Raw genomic sequence first — 15,760 nt, forward strand, 5'->3', positions numbered from 1 at the left:
CACAGATCAGCAATATCATCTGCTCTCCCCAAAAGTGAGGGTACTGCCGAAAGCCACATGCTGATGGGGGCAGGCATTGTGGTGCCAGCTGGAGGGCCGTGGTGCTGGCTGTTGGGCCCAGCATGGGACACAGCGCCTGGCAGCTCTTGGCCGCTGTCAAGCCAGGGGCAGCGGCAGTGTGCTGGGATATGCAGGAAGATGGCTTATTGCATGGTGAAGTTCTTTTGCTCCTAATCAGTCTCTGAGCACAGGATGAGGGGGTCTTGTTGGCAAGGCTGCTCTGGGCCTTGCTGACTATGGACGTGGGGCCACTAAGAGGAGAGTGCAGGACACCACCATTCCCGTGGGCAGCCTTGCTGGAAGTCCCGCCATCTGATCTGAACCTCTTGGGTCTGGTGCCTGGGGATGTGACTAGACGGAGGAAAACTCAGGGCTCCTGACCCAGGCTGGTTCCTTGTGCTGGCTCCCGTGGTCCCCGACAGGGTGCTCTGGCGTTGGCGGCCCCCTGTGTTCGGGCCCAGGCTTGCCTTGGTGCCTTGCGGGCCTCACATTATCTCCTCTCCCCAAAACTGGGGGTGCTGCCGAAAGCCCCATGCTGATGGGGGCAGGCATTGTGGTGCCACTTGGGGGGCTGGGGTGCTTGCTGTTGGGCCCCGCAGGGGACACAGTGCTGGGCAGCTGGGGGCCGCTGTCAAGCCAGAGGCAGTGGCAGTGGGCTGGGATGTGCAGTAATATGGCTTGTTGCATGGTCAAGATCTTTTGCACCTAATCAGTCCCTGGGCACAGGATGAGGGGTCTTGTTGGCAAGGCTGGTGTGCGCCGTGCTGGCCACAAAGGCAGTGCTGCTAGGAGGAGAGGCCAGGACGCCTCCGTCCCACGTGCAGCCATGCAGGAAATGCCGCCTCAGATCTGGACCTCTGCTTGGTCTGGTGCCTGGGGATATTACTAGAGGGAGAAGCACTCAGGGCTCCTGACACAGGCTGGTTCGTTGTGCTGGCTCCGGTGGTTCCCGACAGGGTGCTCTGGCGTGGGAGGTCCCCTGTGTTCCATTCCAGGCTTGCCCTGGAGCACTGCGGGCCACTTGGGGCACTGCTCGTTGCTGATGCGATGCAGAGTGCCCCAAATCTGGAGCAGAGATCGACAACATCATCTCCTCTCCCCAAAACTAGGGGTCTGCTGAAAGCCCCATGTTTATGTGGGACGGCAATGTGGTGCCAGTTGGAGGGCCGGGGTGCTGGCTGTTGGGCCCAGCATGGGACACGGTGCCACGTACCTGGGCGGCAATAGACAAGCCAGGGGCTGCGGCAGTGGGGTGTGATGTGGCAGAAGATGGCTTATTACACGTTGTAGCTTCTGCACCTAATCAGTCGCTGGGCAGGAGATGAGGTGTTCTTGCTGGCAAGGCTGCTCTGGGCCTTGCTGACCAGGGATGTGGGGCCACTAGGAAGAGAGGCCAGAACTCCCCTGTCCCCGCGGGCAGTCTTGCTGGAAGTGCCGCCGTCTGATCTGGATTTCTGCTTGGTCTGGTGCCTGGGGCTGTGACTAGAGGGAGGAGCACTCAGGGCTCCCGACACAGGCTGGTTCCTTGTACTGGCTCCCGTGGTCCCTGACAGGGTGCTCTGGCATGGGCGGCCCCTTGTGTTCGGGCCCAGACTTGCCCTGGCGCCTTGCGGGCCTCTTGTGGCCCTGTTCGTTGCTGCTGCGATGCAGAGTGCCCCAAATCTGGAGCACAGATTGACACAACATCTCCTCTCCCCCAAAACTGGTGGTGCTGCTGAAAGCCCCATGTTGATGTGGGCCGGCATTGTCGTGCCCATTGGAGGGCCAGGGTGCTGGCTGTTGGGCCCAGCATGGGACACGGTGCCAGGTACCTGGGAGGCAACAGCCAAACCAGGGGCTGCGGCAGTGGGCTGTGATGTGGCAGAAGATGGCTTATTACACGTTGGAGCTTTTGCACCTAATCAGTCGCTGGGCAGGAGATGAGGTGGTCTTGGTGGCACGGCTGCTCTGGGTCTTGCTGACCAGGGACGTGGGGCCACTAGGAGGAGAGTCCAAGACGCCCCTGTTCCAGCGGGCAGTCTTGCTGGAAGTGCCGCCGTCTGATCTGGACGTCTGCTTGGTCTGGTGCCTGGGATTGTGACTAGAGGGAGGAGCACTCGGGACTCCCGACACAGGCTGGTTCGTTGTGCTGGCTCCCGGGTCCCCGACCGGGTGCTCTGGTGTGGGCGGCCCCCTGTGTTCGGGCCCAGGCTTGCTCTGGCTCCCTGCGCGCCACATGGGGCCCTGCTCGTTGCTGCTGCGATGCAGAGTGCCCAAAACTGGAGCTCAGATCGGGAACATCATCTCCTCTCCCCAAAACTGGGGATGCTGCCGAAAGCCCCATGCTTATGGGGGCAGGCATTGTGGTGCCAGTTGCGGGTTCGGGACTGGATGCTGGCTGTTGGGCTCATCAGGGACCATAGCGCTGGGCAACTGGGGGGCCGCTGCCAAGCCATGGGCAGTGGCAGTGGGCTGTGATGTGCAAGAAGATGGCTTGTTGCATGGAGAAGCTCTTTTGCACCTAATCAGTCCTGGGCAGGGGATGAGGGGTCTTGGTGGAAAGGCTGGAGTGGGTCATGCTGACCACAAAGGCGGTGCTGCTAGGAGGAGAGGCCAGGACGCCCACGTCCCCGTGGGCAGCCTTGCTTGAAGTGCCCCCGTCTGATCTGCACCTCTGCTTGTTCTGATGCCTGGGGATGTGACTATAGGGAGGAGTACTCGGGGTTCACGACACAGGCTCTTTTGTTGTGCTGGCTCCTGTGGTCCCCGACAGGGTGCTCTTGTGTGGGCGGTCCCCTTTGGTTCAGGCCAAGGCTTGCCCTGGAGGCCTGTGGGCCACTTGGGGCCCTGCTCGTTACTGCTGTGATGCAGAGTGCCCCAAATCTGGAGCACAGATTGGCAACATCATCTCCTCTAACAAAACTGGGAGTGCTGCTGAAAGCCCCATCTTGATGGGGGCCGGTATTGTGGTGCCAGTTGGAGGGCCGGGGTGCTGGATGTGAGCCCAGCATGGGACATGGTGCCATGTGCCTGGGCGGCAGCTGCCAAGCCAGGGGCAGCGGCAGTGGGCTGGGTTTGCAGGAAGATGGTTTGTTGCATGGTGAAGCTCTTTTGCACCTAATCAGTCTCTGGGCAGGGGATGTGGGGGTCTTGGTGGCAAGGCTGGTGTGGGCCGTGCTGACCACAAAGGCGGTGCTGCTAGGAGGAGAGGCCAGGATGCCCCGTCCCCACGCACAGCCTTGCTGGAAGTGCCGCCGTCTGATCTGGACCTCTGCTTGGGGATGTGACTGGGGATGTGACTAGAGGGAGGAGCACTCGGGGTTCACGACACAGGCTGGTTTGTTGTACTGGCTCCTGTGGTCCCCGACAGGGTGCTCTGGCGTGGGCGGTCCCCTTGGGTTCGGGCCCAGTCTTTCCCTGGAGGCTGGGGCCACTTTTGTCCCTGCTTGTTGTTGCTTTGATGCAGAGTGCCCCAAATCTGGAGCACAGATCGGCAACATCATCTCCTGTCCCCAAACTGGGGGTGTTGCTGAAAGCCCCATGTTGATGGGGGCCGGTATTGTGGTGCCAGTTGGGAGGGCCGGGGTGCTGGCTGTTGGGCCCAGCTAGGGACACTGCACCGGGCAGCTGTGGGGCCGCTGTCAAGCCAGAGGCAACGGCTGTGGGTTGGGATGTGCAGGAAGATGGCTTGTTGCACGGTGAAGCTCTCTTGCACCTAATCAGTCTCTGGGCAGGGGATGAGCGGGTCTTTGTTGCAAGGCTGGTCGGGCAGTGTTGAACACAAAGGCGGTGCTGCTAGGAGGAGAGGCCAGGAAGCCCCCGTCCCCACCGGCATCCTTGCTGGAAGTGCCGCCGTCTGATCTGGACCTCTGCTTGGTCTGGTGCCTGAGGATGTGACTAGAGGGAGGAGCACTCGGGGCTCCTGACACAGGCTGGTTCATTGTGCTGGCTCCTGTGGTCCCCTACAGTGTGCTCTGGCGTGGACGTTCCCCTGTGTTCCGGCCCAGGCCTGTCCTGGAGCCCTGCGGGCCAGTTCGGGCCCTGTTCGTTGCTGCTGCGATGCAGAGTGCCCCAAATCTGGAGCTGAGATCGGCAACATCATCTCCTCTCCCCAAAACTGGGGGTGCTGCCAAAAGCCCCATGTTGATGGGGCCGGCATTGTGGTGCCAGTTGGTGGGCCGGGGTACTGGCTGTTGGGCCCTGCATGGGACACGGTGCCACATAACTGGGTGGCAACTGCCAAGCCAGGGGCAGAGGCAGTGGGCTGAGATGTGGCGGATGATGGCTTGTTACACGTTGTAGCTCTTTTGCACCTAATCAGTTGCTGGGCAGGGGATGAGGTGGTCTTGGTGGCAAGGCTGCTCTGGGCCTTGCTGACCAGGGACTTGGGGCCACTAGGTGGACAGGCCAGGATGCTCCCGTCCCTGCACGCGGCCTTGCTGGAAGTGCTGTAGTCATCTGATCTGGACCTCTTCCTGCTCATGTTCCTGGGGATGTGACTGAAGGGAGGGAAACTCGGGGCTCCCGACACAGGCAGGTTTGTCGTGCTGGCTCCAGAGGTCCCGACAAGGTGCTCTTGCGTGGGCGGCCCCCTGTGTTCGGACCCAGGCTTGCCCTGGAGCCCTGCGGGCCATTTGGGGCCCTGCTTGTTGCTGCTGTGATGCAGAAAGCCCCTAATCTGGAGCAGAGACCCGCAACATTATCTCCTCTCCCCAAAACTGTTGGTATTGCCGAAAGCCCCATGCTGATGGGGGCTGGCATTGTGGTGCCAGTTGGGGGGCCGGGGTGCTGGCTCTTGGGCCCAGCATGGGACACAGTGCTGGGCAACTGGGGGGCCGCTGTCAAGCCAGGGGCAGCAGCTGTGCCAGGGGCGAGTACAGCAGAGGAGGTAACCGAGCCTGGCTGGGCACTGGCTCGGGTCCCCTGGGACGCAGATGAGGGTAAGGGAACCACATAACCTACCTGGTTGCCACTGCCCAAGGACAGCTGGTCTACTGCCGTGCTCAGGGCCTGGAGTGGGTCTGGAGCCTGAGCTGCCGACTGTCCATGCGTGGGAGAGATTTGAAGGGTGCTGGCTCCGGACCACTGCCCACCAACAGCCCTGAGTGGGCCCTGGGCAATGGATCCTGGGTTGCCCCTACCTCCAGGCAGCGCAGGCAGCCCTGGGACGACCTTGACTGAAGCTGTGATGTTCCCGGAAGGCATTGAGAGGGCCTCGGTAGATGCAACGTTGCTCCCACTGCAACCAGGGTGAGACCCAAAGAGGAGAGGCTGGGAAGAACGGGAGCAGTCCCTGGAGGTGACCTGGGAGTCAGAGGCTGGCAGGGGAGCAGCCACTCTAGCAGGCAGGGCAAAGGCACTGGATGGGCTAGCTGCGCCACAGCTGCAGGTGGCCTCTGTGTCCCCTCGAAGAGCATCTTGGATGCGCTGGAGAGCAGCTTTTTTTTCCCGGTCCAGGTCCTCAACAGTCACTCGAAACCCCAGCTCAGGGGGTGATGGCAGCCTCAGAGGCTCCCCTTGCCTGTGTGGCCACAGAGGAAACTTGCGTTTTCAGGGCCTGGAACAGTCAGCTGGGGATGAATAGTTCCTCTGCGCTGCCTTCTGCCCCGTGGTGGTATCGGCAGCCTTTTCCGGCTGGTTCTTTTGGCAAAGTCCAGGCTCTCCGGCAGGACACAAGGGGCTCTCTTGGCTGACTTTTATGGGGGACCACGGGGGCTGCGAGGCCTGACTTGTGGCCAGACGCCTCTTCTTCTGGACCGGGTGGCAACCCCTGGTGGAACTGTAAGAACTGGTGCTGTCATTTCGAGTGGGGCAGGAGCTCCTGTGGGAGCTAGGGGACTTCTTATTGTATGGGTCTTCTGAGCTCTCTTTCCGGGGGACGGCTCTCAGCAGAGGCCCAGGCCTGGGCACAAAGGAAGAGAGGCCTCTGTGGACCCCCAGGCGCCTAAATGCCCCCTGTGGGGCCTCAGTGCCTTTAGGGTCCTTTCTGTGAGTCTCTATCTGGGCTGTCCCTTTGCCGCTCTGTCTGGGATTTCTGCACACCTGCTCCGCTGTGGAGTCACCATGGTCATTTCTGGGTGTTGAGGGCCGCAGCCCAGTGATGACCCGCTTCTGCAGCAGACAGGGGGTGACCGTATCCACGATGGACTCGGAGCAGCAGTGGCAGGACATCTGTGATCCGGCATCTGACAGCACTGATTTCAGCCGGCAGCCCCACCTACAGGAGGAGGTAAGAAGCCCCAGAAGAAAGCGCGGGGTCGCCAGGGTCCCGGAGTACCTTCTCCAAGCTGCTAGGATGGAGCGTGGATGCCAACTTGTGGGGTACTTGGAGGACCGCCTGTGAGTGGACCCCGGGGCGTGGACCGCTGGGCAAGCCCTTGCCTCCAAGACTTGTCTGCGGCCACAGTGAGCCTGGTGGGGGCGGACCAGCCCTCCTGGCAGGTGCGGACCCCGCAGAGCCCGGGGATTGGGGGAGGGGCATGGCCTGCTCAAGGAGGTGCCCATAGAGCAGTCTGGTAAGGTCAGATGCTGAGGATAGCGAACTAGGCTCGCAGCGCTCTCCTTCAGCTGCCAAGTCACGGCTGAAGGCCTAGAGCACAATGCGGGGCCTGTTGCCAGGACACAGCTTTAGAACCTGGAACCTGAGGAGTGAGCACGCGTGCAGGAACCCCTGTGCACGCGCACAGCTTCTGTTGGGTCACCTCCCAGTGCAGGAATCAGGCCTGCAGAGGCGCCATGGGGGGGTCAACTCCCTCATTCCCAACCCTTGGGGGATTCACAGATCTCTTGGGCTTGAAGGCTGAACTGAGGAAGGGGAACGGGAGTGCAGTGGGTGCCAGCCATCTCCCCTGGCTGGGCCTGAAGCATTAAGGGACAAGAGTTGGTCCCATAGCCGCGCCCTGCAGACCCATCAGCCGGGCATGGCAGGGCTACATGCATTTTCTCTTCCCTGGGCAAGTGCCTGCATTGCCTCCTTCTCTGGATGTCAGGCCCTTTGGTTCTGGGTGACATCTTGGACAGTGGGCTCACATGTTGTGCGACTCTGGCCTCTAGGAGACGCTCTGAAGACCTTTAGGGTTCTTTACCCATTTTGATTAATCCAGCAACAGGGTGAAGGTCCAAGTGCGCATTCCTGGTGCTCTCTGGGCTTTTCTCTCTCGCTGCTGCTGCCACTCGGAACCAAATTCTCACCACTGACTGCGGCAACTGCCGTGCCAAGTTCTTCATGTCTGTCCATTCCTATCCAGGCCTCAGAGGCACTTGAAGAAGGAGGGAGTCTTCTCCTCCCTGTTCCGTACTTGGGGACTCTGAGACACGCAGATGTTTCACCGCCTATCCCAGGTCACCCAGCTGGCAGGCTGATGCCACCCTGAGTCCATGCTGAGAGCGGGGTCCTAGAGGCTTGCAGGCCTGGCTAGAGCTCAGGCCCTGACCTTCCCTCATCCGTATAGGTCTTAGAGCTTGTTGGACACAGGTGGGAAGGGGGAGAAGGTGCTGAGCAGTCCCCACACTGGGACTGGGGCTTGAGTGGGGCCTGTTCCCTGTAGCCTGGCCCTGACCCCGACAGCTACATTTGCAGTGTGGCCCATAGGCGGGGTGGACCCCTGTCCCCCACAGGGCCCTTTGCCACTCTCCCAGGAAGTACAGCTTGGGCCTTAAGGGTGCTGGCCTGAGCATGCAAGAAAGGTGGCCTGGGGGCTGAGAGATGACGCTGTCTGCCGTGGACACAGTGGCAGGTAGTTGGGAAAGATGGGGCAGCAAGCAGACAGAGAAGCAGAGAAGGGACAGCACTGCAGAAGGAGGTGGGAGGGGAGAGGAACAGAGGGGACCTACAACACACACACACACACACACATAAGCACATGCACATGCACACACAGAGAAACAGGGCGGATAGGAAAGAGGGGAGGAGCAGCAACCCAGGGATACAGTGAGGCCATCTAGATCCTGCTCTTCCTCCTTGCTGCTCGTCAGGTCCCCAGTGGGCAGGTCACCCCCACTGTGTCCTAGTCAGTCTCTTCCTCATCTGCATAGCAGTTTGGTGGGACCCTGTACCTGCTTGCACAAGTGGGTGGCATCTACCGTCCCCTGTGTCCCGGGCTGGCCTAGTACCAGAGCTTTCATCTGCTCATGGCCCAACCCACACCAGGGGCACACAGAGACTTCAAGCAATGAGAGCTCCTGATGCCACAGACATGCTTCCAGGGGCTCAGGAGGCTGAAAACTTGGCCTGGGAAGAGACTTTCTTTCCCTGGCCATTAGCAGCTGAAAACGGTTCCCCCCAGGCCAGGAGCCAGCTGTGTTCTTGGATAGTCTGTGACCATGGAGTTGTACATGCTTTCCAATTGTTCAGTAACGGGAGTCCCAACATAACCTGGCTCACACATTTTTATATGTGGATATAGATTTTTATCCATAGAAAAAATGACAAAATTCTTTGTTTTTAGAGGTTATTTCTCATACCTGAATTCATCTCTACACCGTGGGGGGGGGGGGGGCGGACTCAAACTTACAACCCTGAGACCAAGCATCACACACTCCACCGAAGGAACCACCCGTGCAGCTCGTCTTTTTAGAGGTTATTTCTAAAATTCTGCCTTAAAATTTTTTAAAGATTTTATTTACATATTTGTCAGAGAGAGATGGAGAGCACAGGGGGAGGGGTTGCAGCAGAGGGGGAGCAGACTCCCCTTTGAGCAGGGAAACCAATGCGGGCCTCCATTCCAGGACCCCGGCACCATGACCTGAGGAAAGGCAGATGCTTAACACACATAGACAGTCAGGGGTCCCAAAAATTCTGCCTTGAATTATCCATTTATTTATTTATTATTAATTGTATTAATTATTAGTTATTAATTTTTATTTTATTTTTCCTTTATTAATTTTATTCTAAAATTAATTTATTTTATTATTTTTTTTATTATTATTATTTAGCATTTGTTTTATTTTATTCTTTATTATTTAAGGACAAGCTTAGGGAGTCTGTGACACTCACCCAGGCTCCTTGTGAGCCTGCTGTCTGGGACCATAAATAGGAACATTTGCTGATAGAACTGTAGGCCAAGGCAAAAATGGCCCTCTGGACATGTATCTACGGACCTAAAGAATCAGAATTAAAGATTGGTCACTGACTAACTAAACCTATATTCCAGGAGCTAAAAGCAGATCCCTCTGAAAATAGAGAATTCCAACAATAAAGTGAAAATGAACAGCAAGAAATTCAGATGACTCAAACATCAATATCAAAAAGCAAAGGCATGTCATGACTGAAACAAAGCAGAAGGCCCTTGAAAGTAGTCACTCTAAGATGGAAAAACTGATGTGACCAAAATAATTCAGAGAGGAAATAGGGTTTAAATATTGAATAAAAATAGGTCTCAATGATTCTAAAGACCCACGTCCATTTTAAAAACTGCAGGGCCCCCCTTTCCAGCTGTGCAACCAGAACCTGGGAAGCACACACAGGTGCTGCAGTGATGGGGGAGGCACAGAGACGGATGGAGGAGGCCCCCTCGCTTGGGTGTCTGGGACCCAGGAAGCCCCATAGATTCTAGAAGGGGACCTTGGCCCTGACATCCCCAGGGCACAGAGCCACAGGGCACCAGGGCCCTTGCTGGTCTGAGCTCACTGTGTTTTCTGTAGCTGAGAGTGTCTACAAATGTCCCCCAGGAGAGACTTCACCTAGGCATTTGGTAGGGCAGACTTCAAGGGACTGGTCCCCTGGACAGTGATGTGATGTGCAGGAAAGGGGAGACTCTAGGCTTCGGGATGAACAGGCTCAGTCCCACCCCTGAGCCCCGTGAGCAGCAGTGGCCCTGATGACACAGGGTGGAAACGGTCACCCTGCCCCTGCCTCCCTCCCCCGCCACACACGAAGACTCATCATGAGACCAACATAGCCAAAATGCACAGTTCATGGAGCTCCCCCTTCCTTATGGGAATCCTCTCCTTTCTAATACCTGAGCCAAACCTGAAGGTGCTTAAAATAAAAGGGAGTATGCTATGGTAATGAAAACGTGTCATTTCTCTCTAGTGTATTCCAACATGAAAGCTTGCCAAAACATGAGCTTTTATTTATTTTTTTTGAAGGATTTACTTATTTATATATTTATTTATTTGGAGAGAGATCCTCTGTGTAAGAGAGGAAGGGCGGGGAAGACTTCCTGGTGAGCAGAGAGCCTAACCTGGGCTCCATCCCAGGACCCTGAGATCATGACAGGAGGTCAAGGCAGATGCTAGTGGGCCTTGCACGGGAAGAATGGCCACCATCCATGTTGACAGGAGCCGGGAGGCCTGGCCCTGGTGGGCACCCCAAATGCTTCTCCCCCCTCGCTCCCCGGCAGAAGTTTCCCCTGGCCATCCTGTGGGGCTGGGAGTGCTACTGTGCTTACCCCACGCCTCAGTTCAGCCTCCGGGATACCGTGGATAGTGCGCTATGTGGCCAGGAACCCAAGGCACAGAGGCTGGCTGGATACTGGGAGGTCTACCAGAAGCCCCTGCAGGATGAGTTCGGCCGCTGAGCATGAGATGTGAGGGGCCTTCCCTGCCATGTCTGCCGTGTGTGCTCTCTGGGCATTTGGAGAGTCCAGTGCGGCTGCATGCATCCTGGGGTAGAGAGGGGAGACCACCACTGTCCCTGGAAGCTGGACATGGCACACACCTGACCTTTCCCTGCGTCTTGGGATGGAGGTACTTTGAGGAACAGCAGGAGAGCCATGAAGCAGGGACCCACCACCCTCCAGCTGAATCTGGAATGTTCTGTGCTGTGCGGGGAGCCAGGGCTCCCTGCCTGGGCTGTGGGAGGCCTCATCATCCCCGGAGCTCTCTCTGGGCACAAGTCTGGGTGGCCGCCCCTCCCCCGCCGGAACTACCTCGGTTTCCCCATCGATGAAGCAGGAGACAGGGGACGGTGGGTCTGGGTGGGGCGGTCGGTGGTCAGCCTCTGGCTTTTCAGACACTCGCTGTACAGACCAGCGGTTTCTACCCACCAAGGCCAAGGTGTTTGTGGCTCTGCCCAGCTTCCCGGGAGCCAGGAACACGTGGGTGCGGCACCTCATTGAGCACGTCACCTGCTTCTACATGGGGAGTTACAGCTTCGATGGGACCCTGTACAACAAGGGTGAGTGAGGGCCACAGGGCCTGGAGTCCTGGGGGCCGGGGAACCAGCACTGCAAACACATTCCCAGCCCTGCGGCTGGCCTGGGACTCGGCACATCCATCCTGGCGGCTTACGCTCCCAGGCTATGACCACTTTCCGAATTTCCCTTTGTTGGCAGAACCCGCAGTAATTCTGTGAGACGTCACCGGCTCGGTTTTCTGATTTTCTGGGAGGCCAGAAGGAGCTCCTCAAAGCGCTGTTTTTTTGAAGATGGGTGCAAAGGACCCTGGAGTTGTGTGGCCCCTAGTCTCTCCCTGTGGAACTGAGAGGCCTCCCTGTGCTGAGTAGGACCGAGAAGCCCAGCCAAGTGAAGGGCTGTCAGTCCACCGTCAGGTGTCACCCCTGTTGCATCCAGATTCCTGACCGGACTATGGTTTAGGAAGAGAAGCCCAGGTCCATAGCATCCTGAGCTTGGCGGGGGGCTCTGGTCTGGTGGGAGAAGCCAAGAAACCTGGTCGCTCATCCTTGTGCTCTGAATGTTACCGGCACCCCCAGGGGGGTGGCCAGATGACCGATTCCAGGGTCCTGCCTGCTGTGGCCTGGCGCCCGTGGAGTCCCATGGCATGTGCTGCTGGCCACAGGCTCGTCTAGAGGACCGTAGCCATCTGCACAGCTGGTGGTCTTGCTCTGCAAGTGGCTGGCGTGGCCACGTGTGATGGCCCTGGGGGTTCCCCCTGTGAGGCTTATGGGACTGGTGCTGGGTGGCCGCTGGCCTCTGCACCGACCCCCAGTGACATGCATGGGCACCTGTTCTGTCCTGGGTGATTGTGGCCTATGGGACCCACAGAGCAGCTGCTGTGGGGACAGGCTGCTGCACCCAGAAGACACTGCAGGTCTTGGGGTGCTGGGGACCCGATCCTGATCCCGTGTTTACAGCCCGTGGTCTGGCTCCTCTTTCCCTCGTCCCCGGTGCTGGGCAGTAGGAGCCCCGGCGAAGGCTGACAGTTGTTAGGCCTGGTGCAGAGATCTGTTTGAACTAGGTTGGGTTCCAGGAGGCAAACCGGACTCAGAAGCCTTGTTTCCCAGCATCAAAGAACCTGGCCCTGCCTGCTGCACCTTTGCATGCCCCCCTCCCCCACTCACGAAGCAGATGGTGTTGGGGCTTGTCGCTGTCCCCAAGAGCCCAGGAGACATGCATGTTTGTTTATGGAGCACGGGTCCCCGGCTGGCGGACCCTGGGTCTGTCAGGATATGGCTGGAGTCTAGGTTCTAGTGCACCCCTCTGGGGGTCCTTCTGTGACATCTGGCTGCACCCCCTGATCAGCCCCCTACTCCTAGTTCCTGGGAGGTGCCCCTCCATCCCCAGCATAAAGGCCACCGCTGAACGAGCCCACAGCGTCTTGCTGACCCATGTGTGACTCTGTTAGGGGTGGGGAGGGCTGGGACCCCACCACAGGACCCCAGGGCCCACTGCTTGGGCGGGGGCTGGAGCCCGGCCTCACAGGGACAGCTTCACCAGGGGCCCAGACCCTGTGCTGCCCTGCGATGCTGGCAGGTGTCCTGCCCACTCTGGCCACGCCTGAGGCCATGACTGCCTCTTGGGTTGTTGGCGATGCTTGCAGGAAATCACCTTGCAGACGCCCAGAGGCATGCGCCCGCAGGGTCTAGACTTGTGGGGTCTCCTGGAGGTACGCTCAGCTCTGCCTGCTGCCACGGCAGGGTCCATCACCATCCTCAGCGGCCCCACGTCTCCCCCGCAGGGTTAAAAGGCAAGAAGGACCACTGGCAGCCGGCGCACCATCTGCGAGAAGACCCACGAGAGCGGCCACAGGGAGATTGAGATGTTCGACTCGGCCATCCTGCTGATCCAGAACCCATACAGCTCCCTGGTGGCCGAGTTCAACTGCAAGTGTACCAGGCACCTGGGCTACGCGGCCGACCGAAACTGGAAGAGCAAAGGTGGGCAGAAGGGAGGTCGGGGAGGCCGGGCAGTTCTTCTGCTGTGCAAAGACACCCGTTCCCGGCCCTGCCCGGGATCAGCCGCTGCCCTTCTGCAGTGTGGCTGGGACACGGGTCCGGGTGGCGAGTGTTGGGACACTGAGCAGTCAGAGGGCAGCAGGTGGGCAGGACCGTCGCCACAGACCCTGTCCGGGCAGATGCTCCTATCACCTCCAGCCCACCTTGCCCCTTGCTGGCACCCCAGGCGCAGGAGGCTGAGCTCTGGTCCCTCCTCGGCTCCCAGGGGCCTCACCTCAGTTTACCCACTTGAGACACCAAGGCAGTCCCTGTCTGAGCGTGGTCGTGAAGACCAGGGAAAGCGAAGGGTCCCCACACCATCTGAGGTGGCAGGATGGTCACAGCTGTATTTGTTGATATTGACACCGTCCCAGCAAGACAAAAGCCCCAGCACGTCTATATTGCTGGGATCATCCCATGCCCAGAGATTGATTAGGTGCAAAAGAGCTTCACCGTGCAACAAGCCATCTTCCTGCACATCCCAGCCCACTGCCGCTGCCCCTGGCTTGACAGCGGCCCCACAGCTGCCCGGTGCTGTGTCCCATGCTGGGCCCAACAGCCAGCACCCCAGCCCCCCAACTGGTACCACAATGCCTGCCCCCATCAGCATGGGGCTTTCGGCAGCATCCCCAGTTTTGGGGAGAGGAGATGATGTTGCCAATCTGTGCTCCAGATTTGGGGGACTCTGCATCGCAGCAGCAACGAGCAGGGCCCCAAGTGGCCCACAGGGCTCCAGGGCAAGCCTGGGCCCACGCCAGAGCACCCTGTTGGGGACCACTGGAGCCAGCACAACGAACCAGCCTGTGTCAGGAGCCCCGAGTGCTCCTCCCTTCAGTCACATCCCCAGGCACCAGACCAAGCAGAGTTCCAGATTAGACGGCTGCACTTCCAGCAAGGTTGCCCACAGGGAATGGGGTGTCCTGGCCTCTCCTCCTAGGGGCCCTGCCTTTGTGGTCAGCACAGCCCACACCAGCCTTGCCACCAAGAACCTGTCATCCCATGCCCAGCACCTAAGAGGACGCAAGAGAGCTGCACCGTGCAACAAACCATGTTCTCCCACATCACAGCCCACTTCCTTGGGCCCAAGAGGCAGAGGCTCGGCTAAGTCAATAGCTACCTGGAGAAGTATCTAGTGGTGTACTTCCATGTGATACCGGTACAAGACTAGTGTGGATCGGGAGACACAAATCAAGCCTGGTACTGGAGCAAAACCAGACTCCCAGCCTGCCAGCCAAGATTGGGAAAACTTCCCAATCCCTGACCCACCATTTTTAAGGAAGGTGGGGGCCTGAGGCCTCGTCTGTGTTCCCAGGGGCCATGGGCCTTGGGATAGTACACGGAGATCGTGTCCCTTTAGCCTCCTCTCCCACAGCTTCTGGGACTCCTGCCGCTGCCCACAGATTTCCCCTCCCCCTCTTCCCACGTTCCTCGCAGAACCTTTAGGTAGTGTTCATTTCATTAATTAAAACCTGTTCTAGTTTCTTTGCATAGCTCTCCTGAATCTCTTCTGTGGGTCATGTGGGCAAAAGTTGGGGGCAATGGATGCTGGCATGGGAAGCCAGACGCCACCGTTTCCATGCTCCCATGGCCCAGCGGAGCAGGGCGGGCTGGAAGGACAGACCCTTGAAGAGTGAGAGTAGGTTTTCCGTTTCGGGGATGGGCCTGGGAGAACACTGGCCTGGGGAAGGCAAACTGGGGAGACTCACCCTTGCCTATTGGAAACGCTGCTCCTCTCCCACTGGGGACCCCACGGAATCTTCTTGCTTCACAGCCCTAGGGCGATGTAAAGACACTCCTGGCCTAGAGTATGGGTCTGGCATCAAAGATTGTGGCTCAGGGCAAAGGAGGACAGCTTTGCCTTGAGGGTATGACAGCTCCCTGAGCGTTGAGTGACATCCCACCTCACACAAGCACCAGGCCTCCCTCCGTGCATCTCTTCCCTCTGCCAGGCATTTGGGGGCCCCTTCCTGATGGCACTCAGGAGAAGAATGAGGAAGAAACAAGTCCCCTGGGAGAGGGAGGGAGCAAGGACGACCCTGAAAGGACTGTCACCCCCCAAAACTCCTCAGTCCCATATTGATTAGATACAAGATCACAACCAACAAACGAGGAGGTTATACATGTTATACATTAGTCTTGGGTCTTGTAGGTCAACCAGAAGGAATGGGTGTCCTACATCGACCATAGTCTTGCAGGTAAACAGAGGAGGCTGTGCCTGGCCCAGCAGCATGGGATTTTTGGCTGAGCAAGCGCACAGAAAGGGATGATTTTAACAGCAGGCTTTCAGGTGGCAGCGGAGACAATGGTAAAGGGAAACAGGCGATGTTCCACCCTGAGCGGCTGGGCTTCAAGGACGTGTATGCTCCTCTCCACCGGAGGCCTGCTGCTAGTTCGGGTTTTCTCAAGGTCATCGTCAAGCATGCTTGCATGACCAGTACAATTTCTCATTAGTGATATTTCAAGCAGCCTATCATTCTGAGGGACGGTTACCTTTCCCCCTTTTTGTTAATGCAGAAGCAGCAAATCCGTTTTGCAAGTTCTTGAACCATTAGTTGTCAGAAAGAACTTGGGAATTTATGAAGAAAACAGAATGAACCCTGCAGGGTG

Source organism: Mustela nivalis (genome assembly GCF_964662115.1).
Source record: "Mustela nivalis genome assembly, chromosome: 15".
Lineage (NCBI taxonomy): Eukaryota > Metazoa > Chordata > Mammalia > Carnivora > Mustelidae > Mustela > Mustela nivalis.